Source organism: Odontesthes bonariensis, chromosome 2 (assembly GCF_027942865.1).
Source record: "Odontesthes bonariensis isolate fOdoBon6 chromosome 2, fOdoBon6.hap1, whole genome shotgun sequence".
Classification (NCBI taxonomy): Eukaryota; Metazoa; Chordata; class Actinopteri; order Atheriniformes; family Atherinopsidae; genus Odontesthes; species Odontesthes bonariensis.
In genome coordinates, this window is record NC_134507.1 from 32,754,492 (window position 1) to 32,781,621 (window position 27,130).

General features: G+C 46.8%; 31 non-coding genes and 1 pseudogene across 31 annotated transcripts; all 32 read left to right on the forward strand.

Annotated features, from left to right (window-relative positions):
- The first annotated feature begins 44 nt into the window (after positions 1–44).
- Positions 45–157, forward strand: LOC142370941 (U5 spliceosomal RNA). The gene has a single exon (XR_012767929.1). It is a non-coding gene; the product is annotated as a U5 spliceosomal RNA (small nuclear RNA).
- Positions 158–461: 304 nt separating this feature from the next.
- Positions 462–652, forward strand: LOC142366978 (U2 spliceosomal RNA). The gene has a single exon (XR_012766960.1). It is a non-coding gene; the product is annotated as a U2 spliceosomal RNA (small nuclear RNA).
- A 364-nt stretch (positions 653–1,016) lies between these two features.
- On the forward strand, positions 1,017–1,135 carry LOC142368386 (5S ribosomal RNA). Its single transcript, XR_012767338.1, has one exon. It is a non-coding gene; the product is annotated as a 5S ribosomal RNA (ribosomal RNA).
- A 604-nt stretch (positions 1,136–1,739) lies between these two features.
- On the forward strand, positions 1,740–1,852 carry LOC142370952 (U5 spliceosomal RNA). Its single transcript, XR_012767932.1, has one exon. It is a non-coding gene; the product is annotated as a U5 spliceosomal RNA (small nuclear RNA).
- Positions 1,853–2,156: 304 nt separating this feature from the next.
- LOC142366990 (U2 spliceosomal RNA) lies at positions 2,157–2,347 on the forward strand. The gene has a single exon (XR_012766971.1). It is a non-coding gene; the product is annotated as a U2 spliceosomal RNA (small nuclear RNA).
- A 364-nt stretch (positions 2,348–2,711) lies between these two features.
- Positions 2,712–2,830, forward strand: LOC142401073 (5S ribosomal RNA). The gene has a single exon (XR_012773065.1). It is a non-coding gene; the product is annotated as a 5S ribosomal RNA (ribosomal RNA).
- Positions 2,831–3,434: 604 nt separating this feature from the next.
- Positions 3,435–3,547, forward strand: LOC142370957 (U5 spliceosomal RNA). The gene has a single exon (XR_012767935.1). It is a non-coding gene; the product is annotated as a U5 spliceosomal RNA (small nuclear RNA).
- Positions 3,548–3,851: 304 nt separating this feature from the next.
- LOC142367001 (U2 spliceosomal RNA) lies at positions 3,852–4,042 on the forward strand. Its single transcript, XR_012766982.1, has one exon. It is a non-coding gene; the product is annotated as a U2 spliceosomal RNA (small nuclear RNA).
- A 364-nt stretch (positions 4,043–4,406) lies between these two features.
- On the forward strand, positions 4,407–4,525 carry LOC142368437 (5S ribosomal RNA). Its single transcript, XR_012767351.1, has one exon. It is a non-coding gene; the product is annotated as a 5S ribosomal RNA (ribosomal RNA).
- Positions 4,526–5,129: 604 nt separating this feature from the next.
- On the forward strand, positions 5,130–5,242 carry LOC142370965 (U5 spliceosomal RNA). Its single transcript, XR_012767936.1, has one exon. It is a non-coding gene; the product is annotated as a U5 spliceosomal RNA (small nuclear RNA).
- Positions 5,243–5,546: 304 nt separating this feature from the next.
- LOC142367023 (U2 spliceosomal RNA) lies at positions 5,547–5,737 on the forward strand. The gene has a single exon (XR_012766999.1). It is a non-coding gene; the product is annotated as a U2 spliceosomal RNA (small nuclear RNA).
- A 364-nt stretch (positions 5,738–6,101) lies between these two features.
- On the forward strand, positions 6,102–6,220 carry LOC142401141 (5S ribosomal RNA). The gene has a single exon (XR_012773082.1). It is a non-coding gene; the product is annotated as a 5S ribosomal RNA (ribosomal RNA).
- Positions 6,221–6,824: 604 nt separating this feature from the next.
- On the forward strand, positions 6,825–6,937 carry LOC142372060 (U5 spliceosomal RNA). Its single transcript, XR_012768182.1, has one exon. It is a non-coding gene; the product is annotated as a U5 spliceosomal RNA (small nuclear RNA).
- A 304-nt stretch (positions 6,938–7,241) lies between these two features.
- LOC142367034 (U2 spliceosomal RNA) lies at positions 7,242–7,432 on the forward strand. The gene has a single exon (XR_012767000.1). It is a non-coding gene; the product is annotated as a U2 spliceosomal RNA (small nuclear RNA).
- A 364-nt stretch (positions 7,433–7,796) lies between these two features.
- LOC142368504 (5S ribosomal RNA) lies at positions 7,797–7,915 on the forward strand. The gene has a single exon (XR_012767363.1). It is a non-coding gene; the product is annotated as a 5S ribosomal RNA (ribosomal RNA).
- A 604-nt stretch (positions 7,916–8,519) lies between these two features.
- LOC142370969 (U5 spliceosomal RNA) lies at positions 8,520–8,632 on the forward strand. Its single transcript, XR_012767938.1, has one exon. It is a non-coding gene; the product is annotated as a U5 spliceosomal RNA (small nuclear RNA).
- A 304-nt stretch (positions 8,633–8,936) lies between these two features.
- On the forward strand, positions 8,937–9,127 carry LOC142367045 (U2 spliceosomal RNA). The gene has a single exon (XR_012767001.1). It is a non-coding gene; the product is annotated as a U2 spliceosomal RNA (small nuclear RNA).
- A 364-nt stretch (positions 9,128–9,491) lies between these two features.
- Positions 9,492–9,610, forward strand: LOC142368571 (5S ribosomal RNA). Its single transcript, XR_012767382.1, has one exon. It is a non-coding gene; the product is annotated as a 5S ribosomal RNA (ribosomal RNA).
- Positions 9,611–10,214: 604 nt separating this feature from the next.
- Positions 10,215–10,327, forward strand: LOC142372065 (U5 spliceosomal RNA). The gene has a single exon (XR_012768183.1). It is a non-coding gene; the product is annotated as a U5 spliceosomal RNA (small nuclear RNA).
- Positions 10,328–10,631: 304 nt separating this feature from the next.
- On the forward strand, positions 10,632–10,822 carry LOC142367056 (U2 spliceosomal RNA). The gene has a single exon (XR_012767002.1). It is a non-coding gene; the product is annotated as a U2 spliceosomal RNA (small nuclear RNA).
- Positions 10,823–11,186: 364 nt separating this feature from the next.
- On the forward strand, positions 11,187–11,305 carry LOC142400982 (5S ribosomal RNA). Its single transcript, XR_012773025.1, has one exon. It is a non-coding gene; the product is annotated as a 5S ribosomal RNA (ribosomal RNA).
- A 604-nt stretch (positions 11,306–11,909) lies between these two features.
- Positions 11,910–12,022, forward strand: LOC142370974 (U5 spliceosomal RNA). Its single transcript, XR_012767939.1, has one exon. It is a non-coding gene; the product is annotated as a U5 spliceosomal RNA (small nuclear RNA).
- A 304-nt stretch (positions 12,023–12,326) lies between these two features.
- On the forward strand, positions 12,327–12,517 carry LOC142367065 (U2 spliceosomal RNA). The gene has a single exon (XR_012767003.1). It is a non-coding gene; the product is annotated as a U2 spliceosomal RNA (small nuclear RNA).
- Positions 12,518–12,881: 364 nt separating this feature from the next.
- On the forward strand, positions 12,882–13,000 carry LOC142368644 (5S ribosomal RNA). Its single transcript, XR_012767402.1, has one exon. It is a non-coding gene; the product is annotated as a 5S ribosomal RNA (ribosomal RNA).
- Positions 13,001–13,604: 604 nt separating this feature from the next.
- On the forward strand, positions 13,605–13,717 carry LOC142370979 (U5 spliceosomal RNA). Its single transcript, XR_012767940.1, has one exon. It is a non-coding gene; the product is annotated as a U5 spliceosomal RNA (small nuclear RNA).
- A 304-nt stretch (positions 13,718–14,021) lies between these two features.
- On the forward strand, positions 14,022–14,212 carry LOC142369159 (U2 spliceosomal RNA). The gene has a single exon (XR_012767531.1). It is a non-coding gene; the product is annotated as a U2 spliceosomal RNA (small nuclear RNA).
- Positions 14,213–14,576: 364 nt separating this feature from the next.
- On the forward strand, positions 14,577–14,695 carry LOC142368722 (5S ribosomal RNA). Its single transcript, XR_012767413.1, has one exon. It is a non-coding gene; the product is annotated as a 5S ribosomal RNA (ribosomal RNA).
- Positions 14,696–15,299: 604 nt separating this feature from the next.
- Positions 15,300–15,412, forward strand: LOC142372764 (U5 spliceosomal RNA). Its single transcript, XR_012768316.1, has one exon. It is a non-coding gene; the product is annotated as a U5 spliceosomal RNA (small nuclear RNA).
- A 9,687-nt stretch (positions 15,413–25,099) lies between these two features.
- LOC142370586 (U2 spliceosomal RNA) lies at positions 25,100–25,274 on the forward strand (annotated as a pseudogene).
- Positions 25,275–25,638: 364 nt separating this feature from the next.
- Positions 25,639–25,757, forward strand: LOC142375357 (5S ribosomal RNA). Its single transcript, XR_012768939.1, has one exon. It is a non-coding gene; the product is annotated as a 5S ribosomal RNA (ribosomal RNA).
- Positions 25,758–26,361: 604 nt separating this feature from the next.
- Positions 26,362–26,474, forward strand: LOC142372774 (U5 spliceosomal RNA). Its single transcript, XR_012768319.1, has one exon. It is a non-coding gene; the product is annotated as a U5 spliceosomal RNA (small nuclear RNA).
- A 304-nt stretch (positions 26,475–26,778) lies between these two features.
- LOC142370126 (U2 spliceosomal RNA) lies at positions 26,779–26,969 on the forward strand. The gene has a single exon (XR_012767798.1). It is a non-coding gene; the product is annotated as a U2 spliceosomal RNA (small nuclear RNA).
- Positions 26,970–27,130: the final 161 nt, after the last annotated feature.

Consider the following 27,130-nt stretch of genomic DNA (forward strand, 5'->3'; position numbering starts at 1 on the left):
ATGCCAACTAGCCTGATGCACTGCTCCCGCAGTGTCAAATACTCGTACTCTGGTTTCTCTTCATAACGTACAAGTCTTTCGCCTTTTACTAAAGACTTCCGTGGAGAGCAACATTAATGAGTTGTTTCTATTTTTGGAAGGCTTTACCTTTGCGGGTGAAGCCCATTCTGTCTGTGCAAAGGAAATCTTCTTGCTGTGCCAAGTGACTTCTCGGAGTAGAGTCACCTTATTTCTTGAGACCGTGCCCATGTTCAAAGCTGGAGCGCTAAATTGTTGTTGTTTGAATGGTGCTCAGTGGAGCGGGCGGGAGTGCAAAGTTGTACCATCTGAAACGGCTGAAGAGTGCTCACTGCAGCGGGTGGGCGGAGGTGCAAAGTGACGCTTTGTAGGCAAAAAAAGAGCACCGCCACAAGTGCGCATTGTGCCAGGAAGGGCTCTCGGACGTGAAACAGTGGAGGGTTATCGCTTCTCGGCCTTTTGGCTAAGATCAAGTGTAGTATCTGTTCTTATCAGTTTAATATCTGATACGTCCTCTATATGAGGACTACATATTAAATGGATTTTTAGGCAAAGGGGTTGAAAAAGGGGCTTGCTCCGTTCACTCCACGCATCGACCCGGTACTGCAGTGCCGCCGGGAACGGTGCACTCTTCCCAACTCTTGTGAAATAACAAAACCAGCGGTACATGGTGGTAGTTTCAGGGAGCCATTGTATTCTGACTTCTAAAATGGAACTATAATCTTTAGAAAAGACGCAGTTTATGAGCACGTCGTGGGATTGAGCTTCCCTGGTTTCTCTGTATGACCATGAACACCAAACTACACACAGAGAACAGAGGAGCTTGACAGACACACACTAAGTTATCTGAGAGTCCCATTTTCAGCTGCAGAGAACAATCACATCAGGGAAGTCGACGTGCAGGCTCAACATCAGCCTCTCAAGCCAACTCTCTGGTAAAATAGGGGCAACGTATGGTTCCAGCACCTATGTAACACATATTTGTCACGGGGACTGTGGCTTACGGCCACACCGCCCTGAACACGCCCGATCTCGTCCGAACTCGGAAGCCAAGCAGGGTCGGGCCTGGTTAGTACTTGGATGGGAGACCGCTTGGGAATACCAGGTGCTGTAAGCATTTTTCTCTCTTCTCTCTGCATGTCTTTTGTTGAAACATCTGTTGATCACCCTGTGATCCATCTTGCTGATCCTGGATCTGCTAAGGTGTCCCAGGTCATGGTTGCCTTTGATCCTCATACATTTAACTTTGTCCTGACAAAGGAGCAGTTCCAAAAAGTCAAACAGGGACTGCCTTTACATTTGACGCAGTCAAACTGCATGCGCCTGGAGAAGCCAAAAGGCTTACAGCACCTGGTATTCCCAGGCGGTCTCCCCATCCAAGTACTAACCAGGCCCGACTCTGCTTAGCTTCTGAGATAAAACTCTGGCTTTTAGTCTGCGAAAAGAGAGTGAAAGTGAACTCCACTTTGAGATGGCTCTGGGATTGGGCCGACTGGGAGAATTGCTTGAAAAAAACCTCTACACCCAATGAGCGGTCAGAACAAAGCCTCAAGACCCCTAGTCTTTTGCACAGAGTAAAAGACAAAGCAGCCATTGAATAGGGCCCGATTGTTCCTACCTGGTCGGCCGAGGAGCCAGCGTCTCAACCAAGCAAAGCTCACCGTGGGGAAGGTGGCTATGCCAACTAGCCTGATGCACTGCTCCCGCAGTGTCAAATACTCGTACTCTGGTTTCTCTTCATAACGTACAAGTCTTTCGCCTTTTACTAAAGACTTCCGTGGAGAGCAACATTAATGAGTTGTTTCTATTTTTGGAAGGCTTTACCTTTGCGGGTGAAGCCCATTCTGTCTATGCAACGGAAATCTTCTTGCTGTGCCAAGTGACTTCTCGGAGTAGAGTCACCTTATTTCTTGAGACCGTGCCCATGTTCAAAGCTGGAGCGCTAAATTGTTGTTGTTTGAATGGTGCTCAGTGGAGCGGGCGGGAGTGCAAAGTTGTACCATCTGAAACGGCTGAAGAGTGCTCACTGCAGCGGGTGGGCGGAGGTGCAAAGTGACGCTTTGTAGGCAAAAAAAGAGCACCGCCACAAGTGCGCATTGTGCCAGGAAGGGCTCTCGGACGTGAAACAGTGGAGGGTTATCGCTTCTCGGCCTTTTGGCTAAGATCAAGTGTAGTATCTGTTCTTATCAGTTTAATATCTGATACGTCCTCTATATGAGGACTACATATTAAATGGATTTTTAGGCAAAGGGGTTGAAAAAGGGGCTTGCTCCGTTCACTCCACGCATCGACCCGGTACTGCAGTGCCGCCGGGAACGGTGCACTCTTCCCAACTCTTGTGAAATAACAAAACCAGCGGTACATGGTGGTAGTTTCAGGGAGCCATTGTATTCTGACTTCTAAAATGGAACTATAATCTTTAGAAAAGACGCAGTTTATGAGCACGTCGTGGGATTGAGCTTCCCTGGTTTCTCTGTATGACCATGAACACCAAACTACACACAGAGAACAGAGGAGCTTGACAGACACACACTAAGTTATCTGAGAGTCCCATTTTCAGCTGCAGAGAACAATCACATCAGGGAAGTCGACGTGCAGGCTCAACATCAGCCTCTCAAGCCAACTCTCTGGTAAAATAGGGGCAACGTATGGTTCCAGCACCTATGTAACACATATTTGTCACGGGGACTGTGGCTTACGGCCACACCGCCCTGAACACGCCCGATCTCGTCCGAACTCGGAAGCCAAGCAGGGTCGGGCCTGGTTAGTAGATGGATGGGAGACCGCTTGGGAATACCAGGTGCTGTAAGCATTTTTCTCTCTTCTCTCTGCATGTCTTTTGTTGAAACATCTGTTGATCACCCTGTGATCCATCTTGCTGATCCTGGATCTGCTAAGGTGTCCCAGGTCATGGTTGCCTTTGATCCTCATACATTTAACTTTGTCCTGACAAAGGAGCAGTTCCAAAAAGTCAAACAGGGACTGCCTTTGCATTTGACGCAGTCAAACTGCATGCGCCTGGAGAAGCCAAAAGGCTTACAGCACCTGGTATTCCCAGGCGGTCTCCCCATCCAAGTACTAACCAGGCCCGACTCTGCTTAGCTTCTGAGATAAAACTCTGGCTTTTAGTCTGCGAAAAGAGAGTGAAAGTGAACTCCACTTTGAGATGGCTCTGGGATTGGGCCGACTGGGAGAATTGCTTGAAAAAAACCTCTACACCCAATGAGCGGTCAGAACAAAGCCTCAAGACCCCTAGTCTTTTGCACAGAGTAAAAGACAAAGCAGCCATTGAATAGGGCCCGATTGTTCCTACCTGGTCGGCCGAGGAGCCAGCGTCTCAACCAAGCAAAGCTCACCGTGGGGAAGGTGGCTATGCCAACTAGCCTGATGCACTGCTCCCGCAGTGTCAAATACTCGTACTCTGGTTTCTCTTCATAACGTACAAGTCTTTCGCCTTTTACTAAAGACTTCCGTGGAGAGCAACATTAATGAGTTGTTTCTATTTTTGGAAGGCTTTACCTTTGCGGGTGAAGCCCATTCTGTCTGTGCAAAGGAAGTCTTCTTGCTGTGCCAAGTGACTTCTCGGAGTAGAGTCACCTTATTTCTTGAGACCGTGCCCATGTTCAAAGCTGGAGCGCTAAATTGTTGTTGTTTGAATGGTGCTCAGTGGAGCGGGCGGGAGTGCAAAGTTGTACCATCTGAAACGGCTGAAGAGTGCTCACTGCAGCGGGTGGGCGGAGGTGCAAAGTGACGCTTTGTAGGCAAAAAAAGAGCACCGCCACAAGTGCGCATTGTGCCAGGAAGGACTCTCGGACGTGAAACAGTGGAGGGTTATCGCTTCTCGGCCTTTTGGCTAAGATCAAGTGTAGTATCTGTTCTTATCAGTTTAATATCTGATACGTCCTCTATATGAGGACTACATATTAAATGGATTTTTAGGCAAAGGGGTTGAAAAAGGGGCTTGCTCCGTTCACTCCACGCATCGACCCGGTACTGCAGTGCCGCCGGGAACGGTGCACTCTTCCCAACTCTTGTGAAATAACAAAACCAGCGGTACATGGTGGTAGTTTCAGGGAGCCATTGTATTCTGACTTCTAAAATGGAACTATAATCTTTAGAAAAGACGCAGTTTATGAGCACGTCGTGGGATTGAGCTTCCCTGGTTTCTCTGTATGACCATGAACACCAAACTACACACAGAGAACAGAGGAGCTTGACAGACACACACTAAGTTATCTGAGAGTCCCATTTTCAGCTGCAGAGAACAATCACATCAGGGAAGTCGACGTGCAGGCTCAACATCAGCCTCTCAAGCCAACTCTCTGGTAAAATAGGGGCAACGTATGGTTCCAGCACCTATGTAACACATATTTGTCACGGGGACTGTGGCTTACGGCCACACCGCCCTGAACACGCCCGATCTCGTCCGAACTCGGAAGCCAAGCAGGGTCGGGCCTGGTTAGTACTTGGATGGGAGACCGCTTGGGAATACCAGGTGCTGTAAGCATTTTTCTCTCTTCTCTCTGCATGTCTTTTGTTGAAACATCTGTTGATCACCCTGTGATCCATCTTGCTGATCCTGGATCTGCTAAGGTGTCCCAGGTCATGGTTGCCTTTGATCCTCATACATTTAACTTTGTCCTGACAAAGGAGCAGTTCCAAAAAGTCAAACAGGGACTGCCTCTGCATTTGACGCAGTCAAACTGCATGCGCCTGGAGAAGCCAAAAGGCTTACAGCACCTGGTATTCCCAGGCGGTCTCCCCATCCAAGTACTAACCAGGCCCGACTCTGCTTAGCTTCTGAGATAAAACTCTGGCTTTTAGTCTGCGAAAAGAGAGTGAAAGTGAACTCCACTTTGAGATGGCTCTGGGATTGGGCCGACTGGGAGAATTGCTTGAAAAAAACCTCTACACCCAATGAGCGGTCAGAACAAAGCCTCAAGACCCCTAGTCTTTTGCACAGAGTAAAAGACAAAGCAGCCATTGAATAGGGCCCGATTGTTCCTACCTGGTCGGCCGAGGAGCCAGCGTCTCAACCAAGCAAAGCTCACCGTGGGGAAGGTGGCTATGCCAACTAGCCTGATGCACTGCTCCCGCAGTGTCAAATACTCGTACTCTGGTTTCTCTTCATAACGTACAAGTCTTTCGCCTTTTACTAAAGACTTCCGTGGAGAGCAACATTAATGAGTTGTTTCTATTTTTGGAAGGCTTTACCTTTGCGGGTGAAGCCCATTCTGTCTGTGCAAAGGAAATCTTCTTGCTGTGCCAAGTGACTTCTCGGAGTAGAGTCACCTTATTTCTTGAGACCGTGCCCATGTTCAAAGCTGGAGCGCTAAATTGTTGTTGTTTGAATGGTGCTCAGTGGAGCGGGCGGGAGTGCAAAGTTGTACCATCTGAAACGGCTGAAGAGTGCTCACTGCAGCGGGTGGGCGGAGGTGCAAAGTGACGCTTTGTAGGCAAAAAAAGAGCACCGCCACAAGTGCGCATTGTGCCAGGAAGGGCTCTCGGACGTGAAACAGTGGAGGGTTATCGCTTCTCGGCCTTTTGGCTAAGATCAAGTGTAGTATCTGTTCTTATCAGTTTAATATCTGATACGTCCTCTATATGAGGACTACATATTAAATGGATTTTTAGGCAAAGGGGTTGAAAAAGGGGCTTGCTCCGTTCACTCCACGCATCGACCCGGTACTGCAGTGCCGCCGGGAACGGTGCACTCTTCCCAACTCTTGTGAAATAACAAAACCAGCGGTACATGGTGGTAGTTTCAGGGAGCCATTGTATTCTGACTTCTAAAATGGAACTATAATCTTTAGAAAAGACGCAGTTTATGAGCACGTCGTGGGATTGAGCTTCCCTGGTTTCTCTGTATGACCATGAACACCAAACTACACACAGAGAACAGAGGAGCTTGACAGACACACACTAAGTTATCTGAGAGTCCCATTTTCAGCTGCAGAGAACAATCACATCAGGGAAGTCGACGTGCAGGCTCAACATCAGCCTCTCAAGCCAACTCTCTGGTAAAATAGGGGCAACGTATGGTTCCAGCACCTATGTAACACATATTTGTCACGGGGACTGTGGCTTACGGCCACACCGCCCTGAACACGCCCGATCTCGTCCAAACTCGGAAGCCAAGCAGGGTCGGGCCTGGTTAGTACTTGGATGGGAGACCGCTTGGGAATACCAGATGCTGTAAGCATTTTTCTCTCTTCTCTCTGCATGTCTTTTGTTGAAACATCTGTTGATCACCCTGTGATCCATCTTGCTGATCCTGGATCTGCTAAGGTGTCCCAGGTCATGGTTGCCTTTGATCCTCATACATTTAACTTTGTCCTGACAAAGGAGCAGTTCCAAAAAGTCAAACAGGGACTGCCTTTGCATTTGACGCAGTCAAACTGCATGCGCCTGGAGAAGCCAAAAGGCTTACAGCACCTGGTATTCCCAGGCGGTCTCCCCATCCAAGTACTAACCAGGCCCGACTCTGCTTAGCTTCTGAGATAAAACTCTGGCTTTTAGTCTGCGAAAAGAGAGTGAAAGTGAACTCCACTTTGAGATGGCTCTGGGATTGGGCCGACTGGGAGAATTGCTTGAAAAAAACCTCTACACCCAATGAGCGGTCAGAACAAAGCCTCAAGACCCCTAGTCTTTTGCACAGAGTAAAAGACAAAGCAGCCATTGAATAGGGCCCGATTGTTCCTACCTGGTCGGCCGAGGAGCCAGCGTCTCAACCAAGCAAAGCTCACCGTGGGGAAGGTGGCTATGCCAACTAGCCTGATGCACTGCTCCCGCAGTGTCAAATACTCGTACTCTGGTTTCTCTTCATAACGTACAAGTCTTTCGCCTTTTACTAAAGACTTCCGTGGAGAGCAACATTAATGAGTTGTTTCTATTTTTGGAAGGCTTTACCTTAGCGGGTGAAGCCCATTCTGTCTGTGCAAAGGAAATCTTCTTGCTGTGCCAAGTGACTTCTCGGAGTAGAGTCACCTTATTTCTTGAGACCGTGCCCATGTTCAAAGCTGGAGCGCTAAATTGTTGTTGTTTGAATGGTGCTCAGTGGAGCGGGCGGGAGTGCAAAGTTGTACCATCTGAAACGGCTGAAGAGTGCTCACTGCAGCGGGTGGGCGGAGGTGCAAAGTGACGCTTTGTAGGCAAAAAAAGAGCACCGCCACAAGTGCGCATTGTGCCAGGAAGGGCTCTCGGACGTGAAACAGTGGAGGGTTATCGCTTCTCGGCCTTTTGGCTAAGATCAAGTGTAGTATCTGTTCTTATCAGTTTAATATCTGATACGTCCTCTATATGAGGACTACATATTAAATGGATTTTTAGGCAAAGGGGTTGAAAAAGGGGCTTGCTCCGTTCACTCCACGCATCGACCCGGTACTGCAGTGCCGCCGGGAACGGTGCACTCTTCCCAACTCTTGTGAAATAACAAAACCAGCGGTACATGGTGGTAGTTTCAGGGAGCCATTGTATTCTGACTTCTAAAATGGAACTATAATCTTTAGAAAAGACGCAGTTTATGAGCACGTCGTGGGATTGAGCTTCCCTGGTTTCTCTGTATGACCATGAACACCAAACTACACACAGAGAACAGAGGAGCTTGACAGACACACACTAAGTTATCTGAGAGTCCCATTTTCAGCTGCAGAGAACAATCACATCAGGGAAGTCGACGTGCAGGCTCAACATCAGCCTCTCAAGCCAACTCTCTGGTAAAATAGGGGCAACGTATGGTTCCAGCACCTATGTAACACATATTTGTCACGGGGACTGTGGCTTACGGCCACACCGCCCTGAACACGCCCGATCTCGTCCGAACTCGGAAGCCAAGCAGGGTCGGGCCTGGTTAGTACTTGGATGGGAGACCGCTTGGGAATACCAGGTGCTGTAAGCATTTTTCTCTCTTCTCTCTGCATGTCTTTTGTTGAAACATCTGTTGATCACCCTGTGATCCATCTTGCTGATCCTGGATCTGCTAAGGTGTCCCAGGTCATGGTTGCCTTTGATCCTCATACATTTAACTTTGTCCTGACAAAGGAGCAGTTCCAAAAAGTCAAACAGGGACTGCCTTTGCATTTGACGCAGTCAAACTGCATGCGCCTGGAGAAGCCAAAAGGCTTACAGCACCTGGTATTCCCAGGCGGTCTCCCCATCCAAGTACTAACCAGGCCCGACTCTGCTTAGCTTCTGAGATAAAACTCTGGCTTTTAGTCTGCGAAAAGAGAGTGAAAGTGAACTCCACTTTGAGATGGCTCTGGGATTGGGCCGACTGGGAGAATTGCTTGAAAAAAACCTCTACACCCAATGAGCGGTCAGAACAAAGCCTCAAGACCCCTAGTCTTTTGCACAGAGTAAAAGACAAAGCAGCCATTGAATAGGGCCCGATTGTTCCTACCTGGTCGGCCGAGGAGCCAGCGTCTCAACCAAGCAAAGCTCACCGTGGGGAAGGTGGCTATGCCAACTAGCCTGATGCACTGCTCCCGCAGTGTCAAATACTCGTACTCTGGTTTCTCTTCATAACGTACAAGTCTTTCGCCTTTTACTAAAGACTTCCGTGGAGAGCAACATTAATGAGTTGTTTCTATTTTTGGAAGGCTTTACCTTTGCGGGTGAAGCCCATTCTGTCTGTGCAAAGGAAATCTTCTTGCTGTGCCAAGTGACTTCTCGGAGTAGAGTCACCTTATTTCTTGAGACCGTGCCCATGTTCAAAGCTGGAGCGCTAAATTGTTGTTGTTTGAATGGTGCTCAGTGGAGCGGGCGGGAGTGCAAAGTTGTACCATCTGAAACGGCTGAAGAGTGCTCACTGCAGCGGGTGGGCGGAGGTGCAAAGTGACGCTTTGTAGGCAAAAAAAGAGCACCGCCACAAGTGCGCATTGTGCCAGGAAGGGCTCTCGGACGTGAAACAGTGGAGGGTTATCGCTTCTCGGCCTTTTGGCTAAGATCAAGTGTAGTATCTGTTCTTATCAGTTTAATATCTGATACGTCCTCTATATGAGGACTACATATTAAATGGATTTTTAGGCAAAGGGGTTGAAAAAGGGGCTTGCTCCGTTCACTCCACGCATCGACCCGGTACTGCAGTGCCGCCGGGAACGGTGCACTCTTCCCAACTCTTGTGAAATAACAAAACCAGCGGTACATGGTGGTAGTTTCAGGGAGCCATTGTATTCTGACTTCTAAAATGGAACTATAATCTTTAGAAAAGACGCAGTTTATGAGCACGTCGTGGGATTGAGCTTCCCTGGTTTCTCTGTATGACCATGAACACCAAACTACACACAGAGAACAGAGGAGCTTGACAGACACACACTAAGTTATCTGAGAGTCCCATTTTCAGCTGCAGAGAACAATCACATCAGGGAAGTCGACGTGCAGGCTCAACATCAGCCTCTCAAGCCAACTCTCTGGTAAAATAGGGGCAACGTATGGTTCCAGCACCTATGTAACACATATTTGTCACGGGGACTGTGGCTTACGGCCACACCGCCCTGAACACGCCCGATCTCGTCCGAACTCGGAAGCCAAGCAGGGTCGGGCCTGGTTAGTACTTGGATGGGAGACCGCTTGGGAATACCAGGTGCTGTAAGCATTTTTCTCTCTTCTCTCTGCATGTCTTTTGTTGAAACATCTGTTGATCACCCTGTGATCCATCTTGCTGATCCTGGATCTGCTAAGGTGTCCCAGGTCATGGTTGCCTTTGATCCTCATACATTTAACTTTGTCCTGACAAAGGAGCAGTTCCAAAAAGTCAAACAGGGACTGCCTTTGCATTTGACGCAGTCAAACTGCATGCGCCTGGAGAAGCCAAAAGGCTTACAGCACCTGGTATTCCCAGGCGGTCTCCCCATCCAAGTACTAACCAGGCCCGACTCTGCTTAGCTTCTGAGATAAAACTCTGGCTTTTAGTCTGCGAAAAGAGAGTGAAAGTGAACTCCACTTTGAGATGGCTCTGGGATTGGGCCGACTGGGAGAATTGCTTGAAAAAAACCTCTACACCCAATGAGCGGTCAGAACAAAGCCTCAAGACCCCTAGTCTTTTGCACAGAGTAAAAGACAAAGCAGCCATTGAATAGGGCCCGATTGTTCCTACCTGGTCGGCCGAGGAGCCAGCGTCTCAACCAAGCAAAGCTCACCGTGGGGAAGGTGGCTATGCCAACTAGCCTGATGCACTGCTCCCGCAGTGTCAAATACTCGTACTCTGGTTTCTCTTCATAACGTACAAGTCTTTCGCCTTTTACTAAAGACTTCCGTGGAGAGCAACATTAATGAGTTGTTTCTATTTTTGGAAGGCTTTACCTTAGCGGGTGAAGCCCATTCTGTCTGTGCAAAGGAAATCTTCTTGCTGTGCCAAGTGACTTCTCGGAGTAGAGTCACCTTATTTCTTGAGACCGTGCCCATGTTCAAAGCTGGAGCGCTAAATTGTTGTTGTTTGAATGGTGCTCAGTGGAGCGGGCGGGAGTGCAAAGTTGTACCATCTGAAACGGCTGAAGAGTGCTCACTGCAGCGGGTGGGCGGAGGTGCAAAGTGACGCTTTGTAGGCAAAAAAAGAGCACCGCCACAAGTGCGCATTGTGCCAGGAAGGGCTCTCGGACGTGAAACAGTGGAGGGTTATCGCTTCTCGGCCTTTTGGCTAAGATCAAGTGTAGTATCTGTTCTTATCAGTTTAATATCTGATACGTCCTCTATATGAGGACTACATATTAAATGGATTTTTAGGCAAAGGGGTTGAAAAAGGGGCTTGCTCCGTTCACTCCACGCATCGACCCGGTACTGCAGTGCCGCCGGGAACGGTGCACTCTTCCCAACTCTTGTGAAATAACAAAACCAGCGGTACATGGTGGTAGTTTCAGGGAGCCATTGTATTCTGACTTCTAAAATGGAACTATAATCTTTAGAAAAGACGCAGTTTATGAGCACGTCGTGGGATTGAGCTTCCCTGGTTTCTCTGTATGACCATGAACACCAAACTACACACAGAGAACAGAGGAGCTTGACAGACACACACTAAGTTATCTGAGAGTCCCATTTTCAGCTGCAGAGAACAATCACATCAGGGAAGTCGACGTGCAGGCTCAACATCAGCCTCTCAAGCCAACTCTCTGGTAAAATAGGGGCAACGTATGGTTCCAGCACCTATGTAACACATATTTGTCACGGGGACTGTGGCTTACGGCCACACCGCCCTGAACACGCCCGATCTCGTCCGAACTCGGAAGCCAAGCAGGGTCGGGCCTGGTTAGTACTTGGATTGGAGACCGCTTGGGAATACCAGGTGCTGTAAGCATTTTTCTCTCTTCTCTCTGCATGTCTTTTGTTGAAACATCTGTTGATCACCCTGTGATCCATCTTGCTGATCCTGGATCTGCTAAGGTGTCCCAGGTCATGGTTGCCTTTGATCCTCATACATTTAACTTTGTCCTGACAAAGGAGCAGTTCCAAAAAGTCAAACAGGGACTGCCTTTGCATTTGACGCAGTCAAACTGCATGCGCCTGGAGAAGCCAAAAGGCTTACAGCACCTGGTATTCCCAGGCGGTCTCCCCATCCAAGTACTAACCAGGCCCGACTCTGCTTAGCTTCTGAGATAAAACTCTGGCTTTTAGTCTGCGAAAAGAGAGTGAAAGTGAACTCCACTTTGAGATGGCTCTGGGATTGGGCCGACTGGGAGAATTGCTTGAAAAAAACCTCTACACCCAATGAGCGGTCAGAACAAAGCCTCAAGACCCCTAGTCTTTTGCACAGAGTAAAAGACAAAGCAGCCATTGAATAGGGCCCGATTGTTCCTACCTGGTCGGCCGAGGAGCCAGCGTCTCAACCAAGCAAAGCTCACCGTGGGGAAGGTGGCTATGCCAACTAGCCTGATGCACTGCTCCCGCAGTGTCAAATACTCGTACTCTGGTTTCTCTTCATAACGTACAAGTCTTTCGCCTTTTACTAAAGACTTCCGTGGAGAGCAACATTAATGAGTTGTTTCTATTTTTGGAAGGCTTTACCTTTGCGGGTGAAGCCCATTCTGTCTGTGCAAAGGAAATCTTCTTGCTGTGCCAAGTGACTTCTCGGAGTAGAGTCACCTTATTTCTTGAGACCGTGCCCATGTTCAAAGCTGGAGCGCTAAATTGTTGTTGTTTGAATGGTGCTCAGTGGAGCGGGCGGGAGTGCAAAGTTGTACCATCTGAAACGGCTGAAGAGTGCTCACTGCAGCGGGTGGGCGGAGGTGCAAAGTGACGCTTTGTAGGCAAAAAAAGAGCACCGCCACAAGTGCGCATTGTGCCAGGAAGGGCTCTCGGACGTGAAACAGTGGAGGGTTATCGCTTCTCGGCCTTTTGGCTAAGATCAAGTGTAGTATCTGTTCTTATCAGTTTAATATCTGATACGTCCTCTATATGAGGACTACATATTAAATGGATTTTTAGGCAAAGGGGTTGAAAAAGGGGCTTGCTCCGTTCACTCCACGCATCGACCCGGTACTGCAGTGCCGCCGGGAACGGTGCACTCTTCCCAACTCTTGTGAAATAACAAAACCAGCGGTACATGGTGGTAGTTTCAGGGAGCCATTGTATTCTGACTTCTAAAATGGAACTATAATCTTTAGAAAAGACGCAGTTTATGAGCACGTCGTGGGATTGAGCTTCCCTGGTTTCTCTGTATGACCATGAACACCAAACTACACACAGAGAACAGAGGAGCTTGACAGACACACACTAAGTTATCTGAGAGTCCCATTTTCAGCTGCAGAGAACAATCACATCAGGGAAGTCGACGTGCAGGCTCAACATCAGCCTCTCAAGCCAACTCTCTGGTAAAATAGGGGCAACGTATGGTTCCAGCACCTATGTAACACATATTTGTCACGGGGACTGTGGCTTACGGCCACACCGCCCTGAACACGCCCGATCTCGTCCGAACTCGGAAGCCAAGCAGGGTCGGGCCTGGTTAGTACTTGGATGGGAGACCGCTTGGGAATACCAGGTGCTGTAAGCATTTTTCTCTCTTCTCTCTGCATGTCTTTTGTTGAAACATCTGTTGATCACCCTGTGATCCATCTTGCTGATCCTGGATCTGCTAAGGTGTCCCAGGTCATGGTTGCCTTTGATCCTCATACATTTAACTTTGTCCTGACAAAGGAGCAGTTCCAAAAAGTCAAACAGGGACTGCCTTTGCATTTGACGCAGTCAAACTGCATGCGCCTGGAGAAGCCAAAAGGCTTACAGCACCTGGTATTCCCAGGCGGTCTCCCCATCCAACTACTAACCAGGCCCGACTCTGCTTAGCTTCTGAGATAAAACTCTGGCTTTTAGTCTGCGAAAAGAGAGTGAAAGTGAACTCCACTTTGAGATGGCTCTGGGATTGGGCCGACTGGGAGAATTGCTTGAAAAAAACCTCTACACCCAATGAGCGGTCAGAACAAAGCCTCAAGACCCCTAGTCTTTTGCACAGAGTAAAAGACAAAGCAGCCATTGAATAGGGCCCGATTGTTCCTACCTGGTCGGCCGAGGAGCCAGCGTCTCAACCAAGCAAAGCTCACCGTGGGGAAGGTGGCTATGCCAACTAGCCTGATGCACTGCTCCCGCAGTGTCAAATACTCGTACTCTGGTTTCTCTTCATAACGTACAAGTCTTTCGCCTTTTACTAAAGACTTCCGTGGAGAGCAACATTAATGAGTTGTTTCTATTTTTGGAAGGCTTTACCTTTGCGGGTGAAGCCCATTCTGTCTGTGCAAAGGAAATCTTCTTGCTGTGCCAAGTGACTTCTCGGAGTAGAGTCACCTTATTTCTTGAGACCGTGCCCGTGTTCAAAGCTGGAGCGCTAAATTGTTGTTGTTTGAATGGTGCTCAGTGGAGCGGGCGGGAGTGCAAAGTTGTACCATCTGAAACGGCTGAAGAGTGCTCACTGCAGCGGGTGGGCGGAGGTGCAAAGTGACGCTTTGTAGGCAAAAAAAGAGCACCGCCACAAGTGCGCATTGTGCCAGGAAGGGCTCTCGGACGTGAAACAGTGGAGGGTTATCGCTTCTCGGCCTTTTGGCTAAGATCAAGTGTAGTATCTGTTCTTATCAGTTTAATATCTGATACGTCCTCTATATGAGGACTACATATTAAATGGATTTGTAGGCAAAGGGGTTGAAAAAGGGGCTTGCTCCGTTCACTCCACGCATCGACCCGGTACTGCAGTGCCGCCGGGAACGGTGCACTCTTCCCAACTCTTGTGAAATAACAAAACCAGCGGTACATGGTGGTAGTTTCAGGGAGCCATTGTATTCTGACTTCTAAAATGGAACTATAATCTTTAGAAAAGACGCAGTTTATGAGCACGTCGTGGGATTGAGCTTCCCTGGTTTCTCTGTATGACCATGAACACCAAACTACACACAGAGAACAGAGGAGCTTGACAGACACACACTAAGTTATCTGAGAGTCCCATTTTCAGCTGCAGAGAACAATCACATCAGGGAAGTCGACGTGCAGGCTCAACATCAGCCTCTCAAGCCAACTCTCTGGTAAAATAGGGGCAACGTATGGTTCCAGCACCTATGTAACACATATTTGTCACGGGGACTGTGGCTTACGGCCACACCGCCCTGAACACGCCCGATCTCGTCCGAACTCGGAAGCCAAGCAGGGTCGGGCCTGGTTAGTACTTGGATGGGAGACCGCTTGGGAATACCAGGTGCTGTAAGCATTTTTCTCTCTTCTCTCTGCATGTCTTTTGTTGAAACATCTGTTGATCACCCTGTGATCCATCTTGCTGATCCTGGATCTGCTAAGGTGTCCCAGGTCATGGTTGCCTTTGATCCTCATACATTTAACTTTGTCCTGACAAAGGAGCAGTTCCAAAAAGTCAAACAGGGACTGCCTTTGCATTTGACGCAGTCAAACTGCATGCGCCTGGAGAAGCCAAAAGGCTTACAGCACCTGGTATTCCCAGGCGGTCTCCCCATCCAAGTACTAACCAGGCCCGACTCTGCTTAGCTTCTGAGATAAAACTCTGGCTTTTAGTCTGCGAAAAGAGAGTGAAAGTGAACTCCACTTTGAGATGGCTCTGGGATTGGGCCGACTGGGAGAATTGCTTGAAAAAAACCTCTACACCCAATGAGCGGTCAGAACAAAGCCTCAAGACCCCTAGTCTTTTGCACAGAGTAAAAGACAAAGCAGCCATTGAATAGGGCCCGATTGTTCCTACCTGGTCGGCCGAGGAGCCAGCGTCTCAACCAAGCAAAGCTCACCGTGGGGAAGGTGGCTATGCCAACTAGCCTGATGCACTGCTCCCGCAGTGTCAAATACTCGTACTCTGGTTTCTCTTCATAACGTACAAGTCTTTCGCCTTTTACTAAAGACTTCCGTGGAGAGCAGCATTAATGAGTTGTTTCTATTTTTGGAAGGCTTTACCTTTGCGGGTGAAGCCCATTCTGTCTGTGCAAAGGAAATCTTCTTGCTGTGCCAAGTGACTTCTCGGAGTAGAGTCACCTTATTTCTTGAGACCGTGCCCATGTTCAAAGCTGGAGCGCTAAATTGTTGTTGTTTGAATGGTGCTCAGTGGAGCGGGCGGGAGTGCAAAGTTGTACCATCTGAAACGGCTGAAGAGTGCTCACTGCAGCGGGTGGGCGGAGGTGCAAAGTGACGCTTTGTAGGCAAAAAAAGAGCACCGCCACAAGTGCGCATTGTGCCAGGAAGGGCTCTCGGACGTGAAACAGTGGAGGGTTATCGCTTCTCGGCCTTTTGGCTAAGACTGCGATCGCCTCCTTTGGGTGGAATATTTTATGCTTTTTTGGCATTAAATTTTCTCGCTTTGGAGGTTCCTTTTTGCGTTCGATCAAAGTATTCCAAGTCGTTTGTATTTGGAGTTCTTTGCATTTAAATTTTCCTGTATTACCCTTTTTTTTCCCAGTTTTTTTGGTTTTTGAACGAGTTTCAGCTGAAACAGGGTCCGTGTCGGTGTTCCGTTTTTTAGAGGAAGGTAAGTATCCCTTTTTAGTACCTTTTCATCCACTTCTTACTCTTTTATTGGGTTTTAGTGTGATATTTATTATTGTTCTTTTAAGCATTTTATTTAAAAACTGTTTGTGGTGCCTCCATCATGTCGGCAAACTATGCTGGCATGAGGAGGCACCACAGCGCTAGATTTTTATTTAAAGAAAAAGAAGGAAAGCTTATAGAGATGTCCAGATTGGACTTCTCTCGGAAGCTAATTCAAAACATATTGAACTTTAAGCCAGACGATTTGAATTGCATCCTGTCATTGCCTTTTAACAAAGGTTTCGATGTAAGTTTTCGCACTGCAGCTTTGCTGCAGGAGTTTTGGATGAGATTTGGTAATGTGCAAGCCCAGTTTTCTGCGTTTACTGTTGAGAAACTTACTGACAATACTCTGAAGACAGTAATTGTCAGAATGTTCAATGAAATGGTGAACGCAGAAGATATCTGTATATGGTTGGGAAGATTCTGCACTGTTAAAGGCCAGGCAATGAAAGTGAGGGATGTCGACGGCATCTGGAACTGCGCCTGGAGGGTCCCCATCCAACAATGGCAAGACCCCCAGGGCTTCCAGGGCCTGAAACATCTCCCATCAATGATTGTCTTGGGAGAAAACAGAGGCTACATCCACTACCAGGGACAGCCCAAACTCTGCCGCAAATGTGGGGAGCACGGGCACCTGGTGGAGGCCTGCACGAAGGTGTTTTGTGGCAAATGTAGAGGAATCGGTCACACCTTCGAAGAGTGTACTCATGGCAGAAAGTGCAATATCTGTGGAGAATCAAACCACCTCTTCAGAGATTGCCCAAAATCTTTTGACAACAAATTGAAATCCAAAAAAACGCTAGAAGGAAATGGAGGGCAGACCGAGGCAGTTAACGAGCTACTTGAAACAGCTGGGCTGGAAAATTCAAACTTCCCGCCAAAATCCCTGAATGGTGGACAGCAGTCAGGTGAGGCCGAGGAGGGGGAGGGGCCTGCTACATCCCCACCAATGGAGAGTTCTGGAGAGGAGGAGGAGGTGGTGCAGGCAGAAGGCGGAGCTAGTTCAGAATGTGAAGAAGTCCAATCACAGGATGATAGCGAGGATGCCTCCCTCCCAGATGCCCAGCAAACAAAGAGGCTTGCATCAGAATTGTCCTCTGATTCTCCTATAGTCTCAGAGAAGAGGGGAAGAGCTGGGACTACCTCAGACAGTTCATCTGTGGAGGAGCCCAGAGTCTTCCCCTCCAATTCACCAAATGAGGTCTCTTTTTTAAATGTAGTTCTGCAATCAACCCCTAGAGACTCAAAGTTTAACAAAACCTTGCAACAGAGGCCAACCCCCAGAGTCCGACCGGGGAATAGAGCTCAACACCCTCGCCTCTCACCTGTAGAAGTGAAGGAAGAGCTCCATTCACAAGAAATAACATAACTGCTTTTAAGACATTTGAAATGTTTTAACCCTCATTTAGTCTATTAAGATGTCATACCTGTTGTTTTTAACCATACTCATGACACTCACTCTCTCAACTATTAATGTGAGAAGTGTAAAGTCGAAAGTTAGAGCCCAGAGTGTTTTATCCTTTCTTAGTTCTTTTAAGTCAGATGTTCTTTTAATACAGGAATGCGGCCTACCTTTTTTAAAGCACTACAGACAGTGGGAGGAGATGTGGCCACAGACATCATTGTGGAGTGGATCCAACCAAAACAAAAATGATGGAGTGGCCATTTTAATCAAAAATCCTCAGGTTCTGGTGAAGGGCAGCACTGTGGTGAGAGACGGACGGGCACTTTTAGCACATTTGACTTTTATGGGACAAGATTTTAACCTCTTAAATATTTATGGCTTTAATGAAAAAAATGACCGGTATGACCTTTTAGAAGACCTGCAGTCCCACATGCTAGGTAGGGCACCACTAGTTTTAGGGGGTGATTTTAACTGTATTTTAAGCAGGAGTGACAGAAAAAGAGCAGGGGAATTTTTTAAAGTTGACAAAACATCGGTTTTATTACAGGGCATATGCAAGGATTTTAAACTTCAGGACTGTTTTAAAACCATGCATCCCAGAGAGGAGGGCTTCACCTGGTTCAGTGGTGATGGCACCAGAGCCTCTCGTATAGATTACCTTTTTACACGGGACTGCCCACCAACCGATGCTAGATTGACCCCCGTTTTCTTTTCTGATCACCTAATGCTTTCCTGCACCCTATCACTAGCTTCGGGTGTGACTTCCGGAAGTGGTCTGTGGAAACTAAACTGCTCCCTTTTAGAAGAAAATGAAATAGTTAGTCAGTACCGGGAGCAGTACCACGAGTGGCAGACCCTTCAAGACTTTTACGATACACGTGCACACTGGTGGGAAATGGTGAAGGAAAAGACCCAGACTTTCTTTAGACAGGCAGGTAGGAGAAAAAAGAATAGGGAAAACAGACGCATGATGGGACTGCAGAAGCGACTACAGCGCTATTTTAAATTAAACCAACAAGGGATGGATTTTAATGATGAAATTAAACAAGTGAAAACAGAGATGTCGATTTTAGCAGATATTAAAAGTAAGGGTGTCATTTTAAGAAGCAGGGAACGAGAAATAGAGGAAGGAGAGAAGTGCACAAGGTATTTTTTTAAGAAAATTGTGAATAAAGGGGGGGCCATTTTAAAGCTAACAAAAGAGAACGGGTGCACAGTTGATTCAATGGAAGAAATTAAACAAGCTGTTGAACAATTTTATCGTGAACTGTACAAACAAAAACCTGTTGAAATGGACACCATGACAGAAGTTTTAAATTTCATAGAAAAAACAGTAAAAGACAGTGTGCTTTTAACCCAAGATTTTACAATTTCAGAGTTAAATAAATGTTTTACAAATTTTAAGAAAGGGAAGTCCCCAGGACAAGATGGACTTCCCTTGGAATTTTATTTGACCTTTTGGGATATTTTAGCACCTGACTTGTTTACTGTTTTTATGGAATTTGAGCAACTTGACCGACTTCCTGACAGTTTTAGAGCAGGGATAGTGACTCTTCTTCACAAAAAAAAAGACAAGACTGACTTGAAGAATTGGAGACCGATTACACTTTTAAACTTTGACTGTAAACTTTTTAGTAAACTTTTAGCCTCACGTATGTCCTTGTTTTTAGAAGACCTGATTCACCCGGATCAAGCCTGTGCCATCCCGGGGAGGAAGATAACCGACAGCCTCGTACTGATCCGAGACACCATCTGTTATGCGAGAGACAGAAACATTCGGCTAGCAGTCCTAAATTTAGACTTTGAGAAAGCCTTTGATCGGGTCTCGCACCAGTACCTTTTCCAGGTACTGCCAAAAATGGGGTTCCCAGAAAGGTTTATAGCTTGGGTGGGTCTGCTGTACCGGGGCATTACCAGCAAATTCCTTGTTAACGGGCATCTGACAAAAGCAGTAAACATCCACTGCGGTGTCCGTCAGGGTTGTCCGTTATCTGCCCTCCTCTACATCATCTGTGTGGAACCACTGGCACAGAGCTTGAGAAGGGACCACCGAATCAATGGGGTGAGAGTCCCGGGGAGCGGGGGACTATCGACAAAGTGTGTTTTATATATGGACGACGTGAACATTTTATGTACAGACCTAATATCCATCAACAGGACTCTGGACTTGACTGACTGGTATGGACGGGCCTCTGGGGCAAAACTAAACAGAAACAAGACCCAAGCCAAATTTTACGGGCCATGGACAGCGACTGAGACTGCAGGACTCCCCGTGACTATAACCCAGACAAAACAGAAAATACTGGGGATTAATTTTGACAAGGAAGGGGGAGGGACATCAAACTGGCCAGACGTGGTAGGGAAAGTAAAGCAAAGACTAGGATACTGGGGACTTAGAGGACTGACCATTGAAGGAAAGGTTTTAATCATCAAAGCCGTGATTTTACCTTTGCTTTTACTAATCAGTTCTGTTTTTATCCCACCTAGAAAAGTGCTTTTAGACCTGGACCGAGCCATTTTTTATTTTCTGTGGGGCTCCAAGTGGGAAAGACTGAGGAGAGATGTAATGAATGTAGCAGTCACAGTGCCGTGTGGATTAAGAGTTTTTCAAACTTTGACAAAACCAACATTCCTGTGGGGGATGTTTACGTATGTGGATATAAACCAGATCTTCATTTTCTTTCCACAAAGGAAAAAGAGACAGAAACTGCCTAATTTACAACACCCTTAAGAGCTTTTGGGGAGTCGAACTCACTCTTGGAAAAGTGGGACACTTACTATCTTATCTAGACCATAACTCGAAAGTTGACACTTTAAAGAAAAAGAAGAAGAAGAAGGTGCTGATTGTGACTGATGAGGCAGCTGGAGTGGAGGTGATGGGCGTGATGGAGAGCAGCACAAGGGGGGTGCTGGAGCTCCTCATGTCCAGCACCGAAGTCTTTTATATTTCCCAGGACTTGTGGGAGCCCTTGAAAAGGGTAAAGTGTTTCTAAATATAAAATATATTGGGAAAAAAATCATTAACCCTTTAGGCGCCAAGATTTTTTTTTGAAAATACTGGATTTTGACATTAATATTTCAAAAGCTGGTGGCTGAAAGGGGGTTAAAGATAGATGCCTACAGTACATTAGAAAAATGTTGCCCATGGTCCATAGTTTATGTGGGGTATGAAATTATTGATCTAATTTGCATATTATGACGTCATCAGGTGGCAGCCATTTTGAATCTCATTATGTTCAGGAAATATTGGAATTGAGTGATTGTGAACTTGTTTTTTTAAAACTTTTTTTTTCTTTTTGTCTATTTATCATCATCTATAATGATCAGGGAACAGGAAAGCAACAATAAAACAGAATAATTTAGTAAAATATTACTATATCATCATTACCATATAGTAGGAAAACGCATGCGAAAAGTTGCCTATATTTTTTCAGGAAATGGTGGATATTGACTTGATATTTGAACTTATTTTCATTTTTCTGTCTTTTACCATCATTCATAAGGAGGAAACCAACAATAAAACAGGAGAAAGTGGTAAAATACTGTCATCATTAGGCTACCATAGGGTAGGAAAACACATGCAAGAAGTGGAAGACATTGAATTGATTTTTTTTTTTTAACCTGTTCAACCTTATTCATAATGATCAGGAATGAGGAATACAATAATAAAACAAGTGGTAAAATGTAAGGATCATTGCGCTGGCGGATAGGCGCGCCGCGGCACCGGGGGCTGGATGGAGAGAGCGCATGCTAAAGATACCAGACCCACTTCTCCCACCCCCGATTCCTCGACCAACACGGACACTGCGACCGCGTTCCCCACTACCACCCACTCCATTGAGGTTGGATAACGACACCGAATGAGTTGGAGTTTGTGTGTGTGCTTGGAGAACAGCCTCGCTTCGCATGCCGGCACCATTGCCTTCGGAAGTTTCACGGTGGGAAGCATGAGCGCTCGTCCGATCCTCCTCCTCACGAGGTAAAAACTCTCCTTCGGAGTCGGAATCGGCAAATAGCATGCTCAATACTTCCGCACGGTTCAACTTCTTACAAGCCATGGTGATAAAAACTCACTAATAGTTCGCTGACAATAAAAATTCGACTCGCACGTCTCAACAGAACAGCTCTGAATAACTGCTTCCGTCTGAGCTCGCGCGGCTTTTTTGCACTGCCTTATAAAAACACTGTGAACTACAAAATGACTACAAAATGACTTGAGCTTGGTCTTGTTTGAAAGGGTAACATGTTTGCCAACTAGTGGTAGGAGGACTGAACACCTTAAAGCCCGTTTAGTTTATCTACAGACTGTTTTGTTTATGCTGACGTCATGTCGCAATTCTGCGACTTTGGCGGTTAGAGGGTTAACACCCCTTTTCACCAGCAAACCGACCAGATGGCTACACACGAACTGAGAAGACTCACTTTTAGTCAAATCTTAAAACTATATTAAATGTGTTTGATAACCGTGTACAATTTCTTTCAGGTTTCCAGCTTGATCACAAGACGCATATAGAGACAATTTGTACGATTCTGGCTTAAATATTGACAAAGAACTGATCTTGGTGGAAAATGCCCAACCTGCCTGATGGAACCACATTGCCCCCTAGTGGTCTGCAGTGTTGATTAGTTGAACATTTAAATCCCAGAGGACTCAGTAAAATGGACAATGTATATGCAACAATTTAACTTTTAACGATGTCCCTTCGGTATCTATTTGGTATTTGTTTAGTGTCCCCATTGTTAACACAGAAATTAGCATTGTGTGACTCACTATTCATATGTCACGATTTCATAGATATTCATCTGAATTTTGAAAGTCATAATTGTCTTTATCATGTGTGTTATTTTGATGTCTTTATATTACAAGTCTATGTTATATCTTTAATCTGCATATCTTAACAAGATGTGGTGTTTTCAGAATCAACGAGACAAATGTTCTATGAGATGGGAGTAATGGAGAAACACAGAGTTCTTTGTCTCATCCAGAAATCCCCCTATAGCACAGATCACCTTACAGAGACATGCACACAGTTCAAGCATGTCATTGGCTGAAAAAGTAGTGTAAGCCCCGCCTCCGAGAGTCAAAACCCGGAACCCGCGGAAAACACACTCTCTCTCTGGCTCTCTGGCTCTCTAGTGCTCTCTCTAGTTCTCTCGTTTGCTGGCTCGCTTCAGGCGTCTGCTCTCTTGCTTCTTGCCTCTTGTTCCAGAAGGGTTCCAACCCAGAGTTTCAGAAGGAGATTTGAGCAGAGAACAGCTGCTCAGAGACTTTTAGAGATGGTTTAAGCAGAAGAGAAGAGCTCGCCGGAGTTTGGGAGTTTTCCCATAATCTCAGGAGAGAACGGAAGGACGTGTGGATAACGATGCAGCGGACGACCGGAGGAGACCCTCCAGAACCCAGTGAGACCCCGGAGACGAGAAAGAAAGACCCGAACAAAGAAACAGATTGAAATACTCTGAAGATGCACGTTTTACGTGTTTTTGTTCGTCCCTCGCCATCCACGTCCTTATACGTCGCACGTCCTAACCTCCGCTGTTTCACGCCATCATCACCTTTTCCTACCAAGAAAGCCAACTCCAAGCAACCTTTTATTAATCTTCTGTGAACTTAAGTTCACTTCATCAAAGAAGCAACTGAGAAGTCCGCTAAAGTCAGCCACCACAGCCAGGAAGGCCCAGAGAGCGGAAGAGAAATCCCCTCGGACCCGCGTGGCCGCTGCCGTGGTCCGAACCGGCTAAGCAGAACTTCAGCACAGTAAGACCGACCCGTTTTCACCTTAAAGTGGGTTTGATGGATGTCTCGAGGCTTTCACAGAATGATAAATTAATCCGAAATGTCAGTATTTAGCGTCAAATAGTCAGCCAACCTAAACTATTTGAATACATCCAGTATCTCCCCATTCCCCATATTTTATTTTATATTCACTAAGTGTTTTATATAATCACCCATATTCCATGCATCTCCTGTTTGTTTAAAGGTTCATGTCTAAGATCATATCATTGTAATAAACAGCTCATATATCTATATATATGTTATAATCACAGATTGTGTCGTATGCTTTCTTTACGTAATGTCTGTCCAACCAAACGAGAACTTCACGAAAGTAGCGAGATATGAGACTGAATATTAATTGAATATTAATTATTAATTAATTTAACACCAGGATCGTAAGATTTCAAACAGTTTTCCTACCTGACTGTGACTTAAATTAAGTTAAAACCTAGGTAGGTGGTGCCCTGAATTCAAGGTAAGGTTTATTTGAGACTGTAAGAACATCTCATAAATCCTTATATTTAATAGGTATATAAATACCCGGTAACGCTACATGAAGAAACAAAAAGAGAAAGGAGGAAAAGGAGTGCCTGATTTTTATTTGTTTTTAGGAAGCAGATACACTACACTGCACATCCTACAGGCCACAGACCCATCCGGAAACCCCAAAACTAAAGCAATGACACGATTCTGGATGGGTTCTTACCTCAGAAGACTGAAGATTTTACCCACCGACCTAAAAGTGCCTGTGTCTTTTAGCCTGCCACCATCCTATGCTTTTATCCAGACGTTCTTAAAGCATTTTAACTTGGAGGCAGAGGAGTTGCATGTTTTAACAAACCACCGCTCTTTGATTTCTGTTGTGCAGGAGCGGGAACCAGTGAGTCCGGTGCGTGGGCTCGCGTTCGGCGAGCCCTCAACAGTTTGGTGCAACGTCAACCATTCCGCTCTCCCAAACAGACTCCGGGACCTGTCGTGGATGGTGGCTCATGAGATCCTGCCAGTCAGGTCCGTTATGCACTCCCGGGGCATGTCAGCGATCTCAACCTGCCCGCGACCTGGTTGTGGCGCGCCCGAGTCGGTGAGGCACCTGCTCTGGGAGTGCAGCGCTGCTGCAGACCAGTGGGCAACAGCCGGCTCCTTGCAATTCCCGTACTTGCCAGCAAGGGAGGTCCTCACAGCACAACTCGTGCTCTATGGGGTGAGCCAAACAAAAATAAAAAAGAATGACTTTGCCAAGCAGTGGCTCACCCTAGCCGCCATCAAAGACGCCATGTGGACCTCCAGGAACTTGCTGGTGAGGAAGCGCATGCAGATCCCCCCCGTTGCTGTGATCCGGATGGCCGCAGCAGCGGCTCAAGCGGCCGGAGCTGCAGGCGGCGGGCCTAGGACACATCCACAAAGAAGAATCGCCTCTGTGCCCATTCGGATGAAGGAGCCAGAGCTACACACAAAAAGGTCAAAGCAGCGACGGCCTGGCTCTCCGGGTGAGGCAGGTGGGAAGGAGCAACAGGGTGGGGATCTCCTCTGAGCACCACGACAGGATCCCGAGAGACCTACTGTTTGGGGGAGCGAAATGAGTTTCCCTGGGTAGGGACTCACTACGCTCCTGCACAAAAAAATGGACTTGGAAGAGAGCATTTTAACTAATGCACTCCTTTTTAAAGACACTCAATACAAACTGCTACTCGCATGAGAACTACTTCACATGTAGCTTTTACATTAGACGACATTGACTTTATCTGTAATATCCCATGAAAAACTTGTTTTATTGTTGTTGTTTTAAATGTGGTTATACAGATTACACTTATTTATTGATGTTTTTATTCATAGGTAAAACAAATGTCTTAAATATGAAGTTTTTGTGAAAATAGGATGTATTAGTGTCAATAAATTTTTTCAAAAGAAAAATCTGTTCTTATCAGTTTAATATCTGATACGTCCTCTATATGAGGACTACATATTAAATGGATTTTTAGGCACAGGGGTTGAAAAAGGGACTTGCTCCGTTCACTCCACGCATCGACCCGGTACTGCAGTGCCGCTGGGAACGGTGCACTCTTCCCAACTCTTGTGAAATAACAAAACCAGCGGTACATGGTGGTAGTTTCAGGGAGCCATTGTATTCTGACTTCTAAAATGGAACTATAATCTTTAGAAAAGACGCAGTTTATGAGCACGTCGTGGGATTGAGCTTCCCTGGTTTCTCTGTATGACCATGAACACCAAACTACACACAGAGAACAGAGGAGCTTGACAGACACACACTAAGTTATCTGAGAGTCCCATTTTCAGCTGCAGAGAACAATCACATCAGGGAAGTCGACGTGCAGGCTCAACATCAGCCTCTCAAGCCAACTCTCTGGTAAAATAGGGGCAACGTATGGTTCCAGCACCTATGTAACACATATTTGTCACGGGGACTGTGGCTTACGGCCACACCGCCCTGAACACGCCCGAACTCGTCCGAACTCGGAAGCCAAGCAGGGTCGGGCCTGGTTAGTACTTGGATGGGAGACCGCTTGGGAATACCAGGTGCTGTAAGCATTTTTCTCTCTTCTCTCTGCATGTCTTTTGTTGAAACATCTGTTGATCACCCTGTGATCCATCTTGCTGATCCTGGATCTGCTAAGGTGTCCCAGGTCATGGTTGCCTTTGATCCTCATACATTTAACTTTGTCCTGACAAAGGAGCAGTTCCAAAAAGTCAAACAGGGACTGCCTTTGCATTTGACGCAGTCAAACTGCATGCGCCTGGAGAAGCCAAAAGGCTTACAGCACCTGGTATTCCCAGGCGGTCTCCCCATCCAAGTACTAACCAGGCCCGACTCTGCTTAGCTTCTGAGATAAAACTCTGGCTTTTAGTCTGCGAAAAGAGAGTGAAAGTGAACTCCACTTTGAGATGGCTCTGGGATTGGGCCGACTGGGAGAATTGCTTGAAAAAAACCTCTACACCCAATGAGCGGTCAGAACAAAGCCTCAAGACCCCTAGTCTTTTGCACAGAGTAAAAGACAAAGCAGCCATTGAATAGGGCCCGATTGTTCCTACCTGGTCGGCCGAGGAGCCAGCGTCTCAACCAAGCAAAGCTCACCGTGGGGAAGGTGGCTATGCCAACTAGCCTGATGCACTGCTCCCGCAGTGTCAAATACTCGTACTCTGGTTTCTCTTCATAACGTACAAGTCTTTCGCCTTTTACTAAAGACTTCCGTGGAGAGCAGCATTAATGAGTTGTTTCTATTTTTGGAAGGCTTTACCTTTGCGGGTGAAGCCCATTCTGTCTGTGCAAAGGAAATCTTCTTGCTGTGCCAAGTGACTTCTCGGAGTAGAGTCACCTTATTTCTTGAGACCGTGCCCATGTTCAAAGCTGGAGCGCTAAATTGTTGTTGTTTGAATGGTGCTCAGTGGAGCGGGCGGGAGTACAAAGTTGTACCATCTGAAACGGCTGAAGAGTGCTCACTGCAGCGGGTGGGCGGAGGTGCAAAGTGACGCTTTGTAGGCAAAAAAAGAGCACCGCCACATGTGCGCATTGTGCCAGGAAGGGCTCTCGGACGTGAAACAGTGGAGGGTTATCGCTTCTCGGCCTTTTGGCTAAGATTAAGTGTAGTATCTGTTCTTATCAGTTTAATATCTGATACGTCCTCTATATGAGGACTACATATTAAATGGATTTTTAGGCACAGGGGTTGAAAAAGGGGCTTGCTCCGTTCGCTCCACGCATCGACCCGGTACTGCAGTGCCGCTGGGAACGGTGCACTCTTCCCAACTCTTGTGAAATAACAAAACCAGCGGTACATGGTGGTAGTTTCAGGGAGCCATTGTATTCTGAACACCAAACTACACACAGAGAACAGAGGAGCTTGACAGACACACACTAAGTTATCTGAGAGTCCCATTTTCAGCTGCAGAGAACAATCACATCA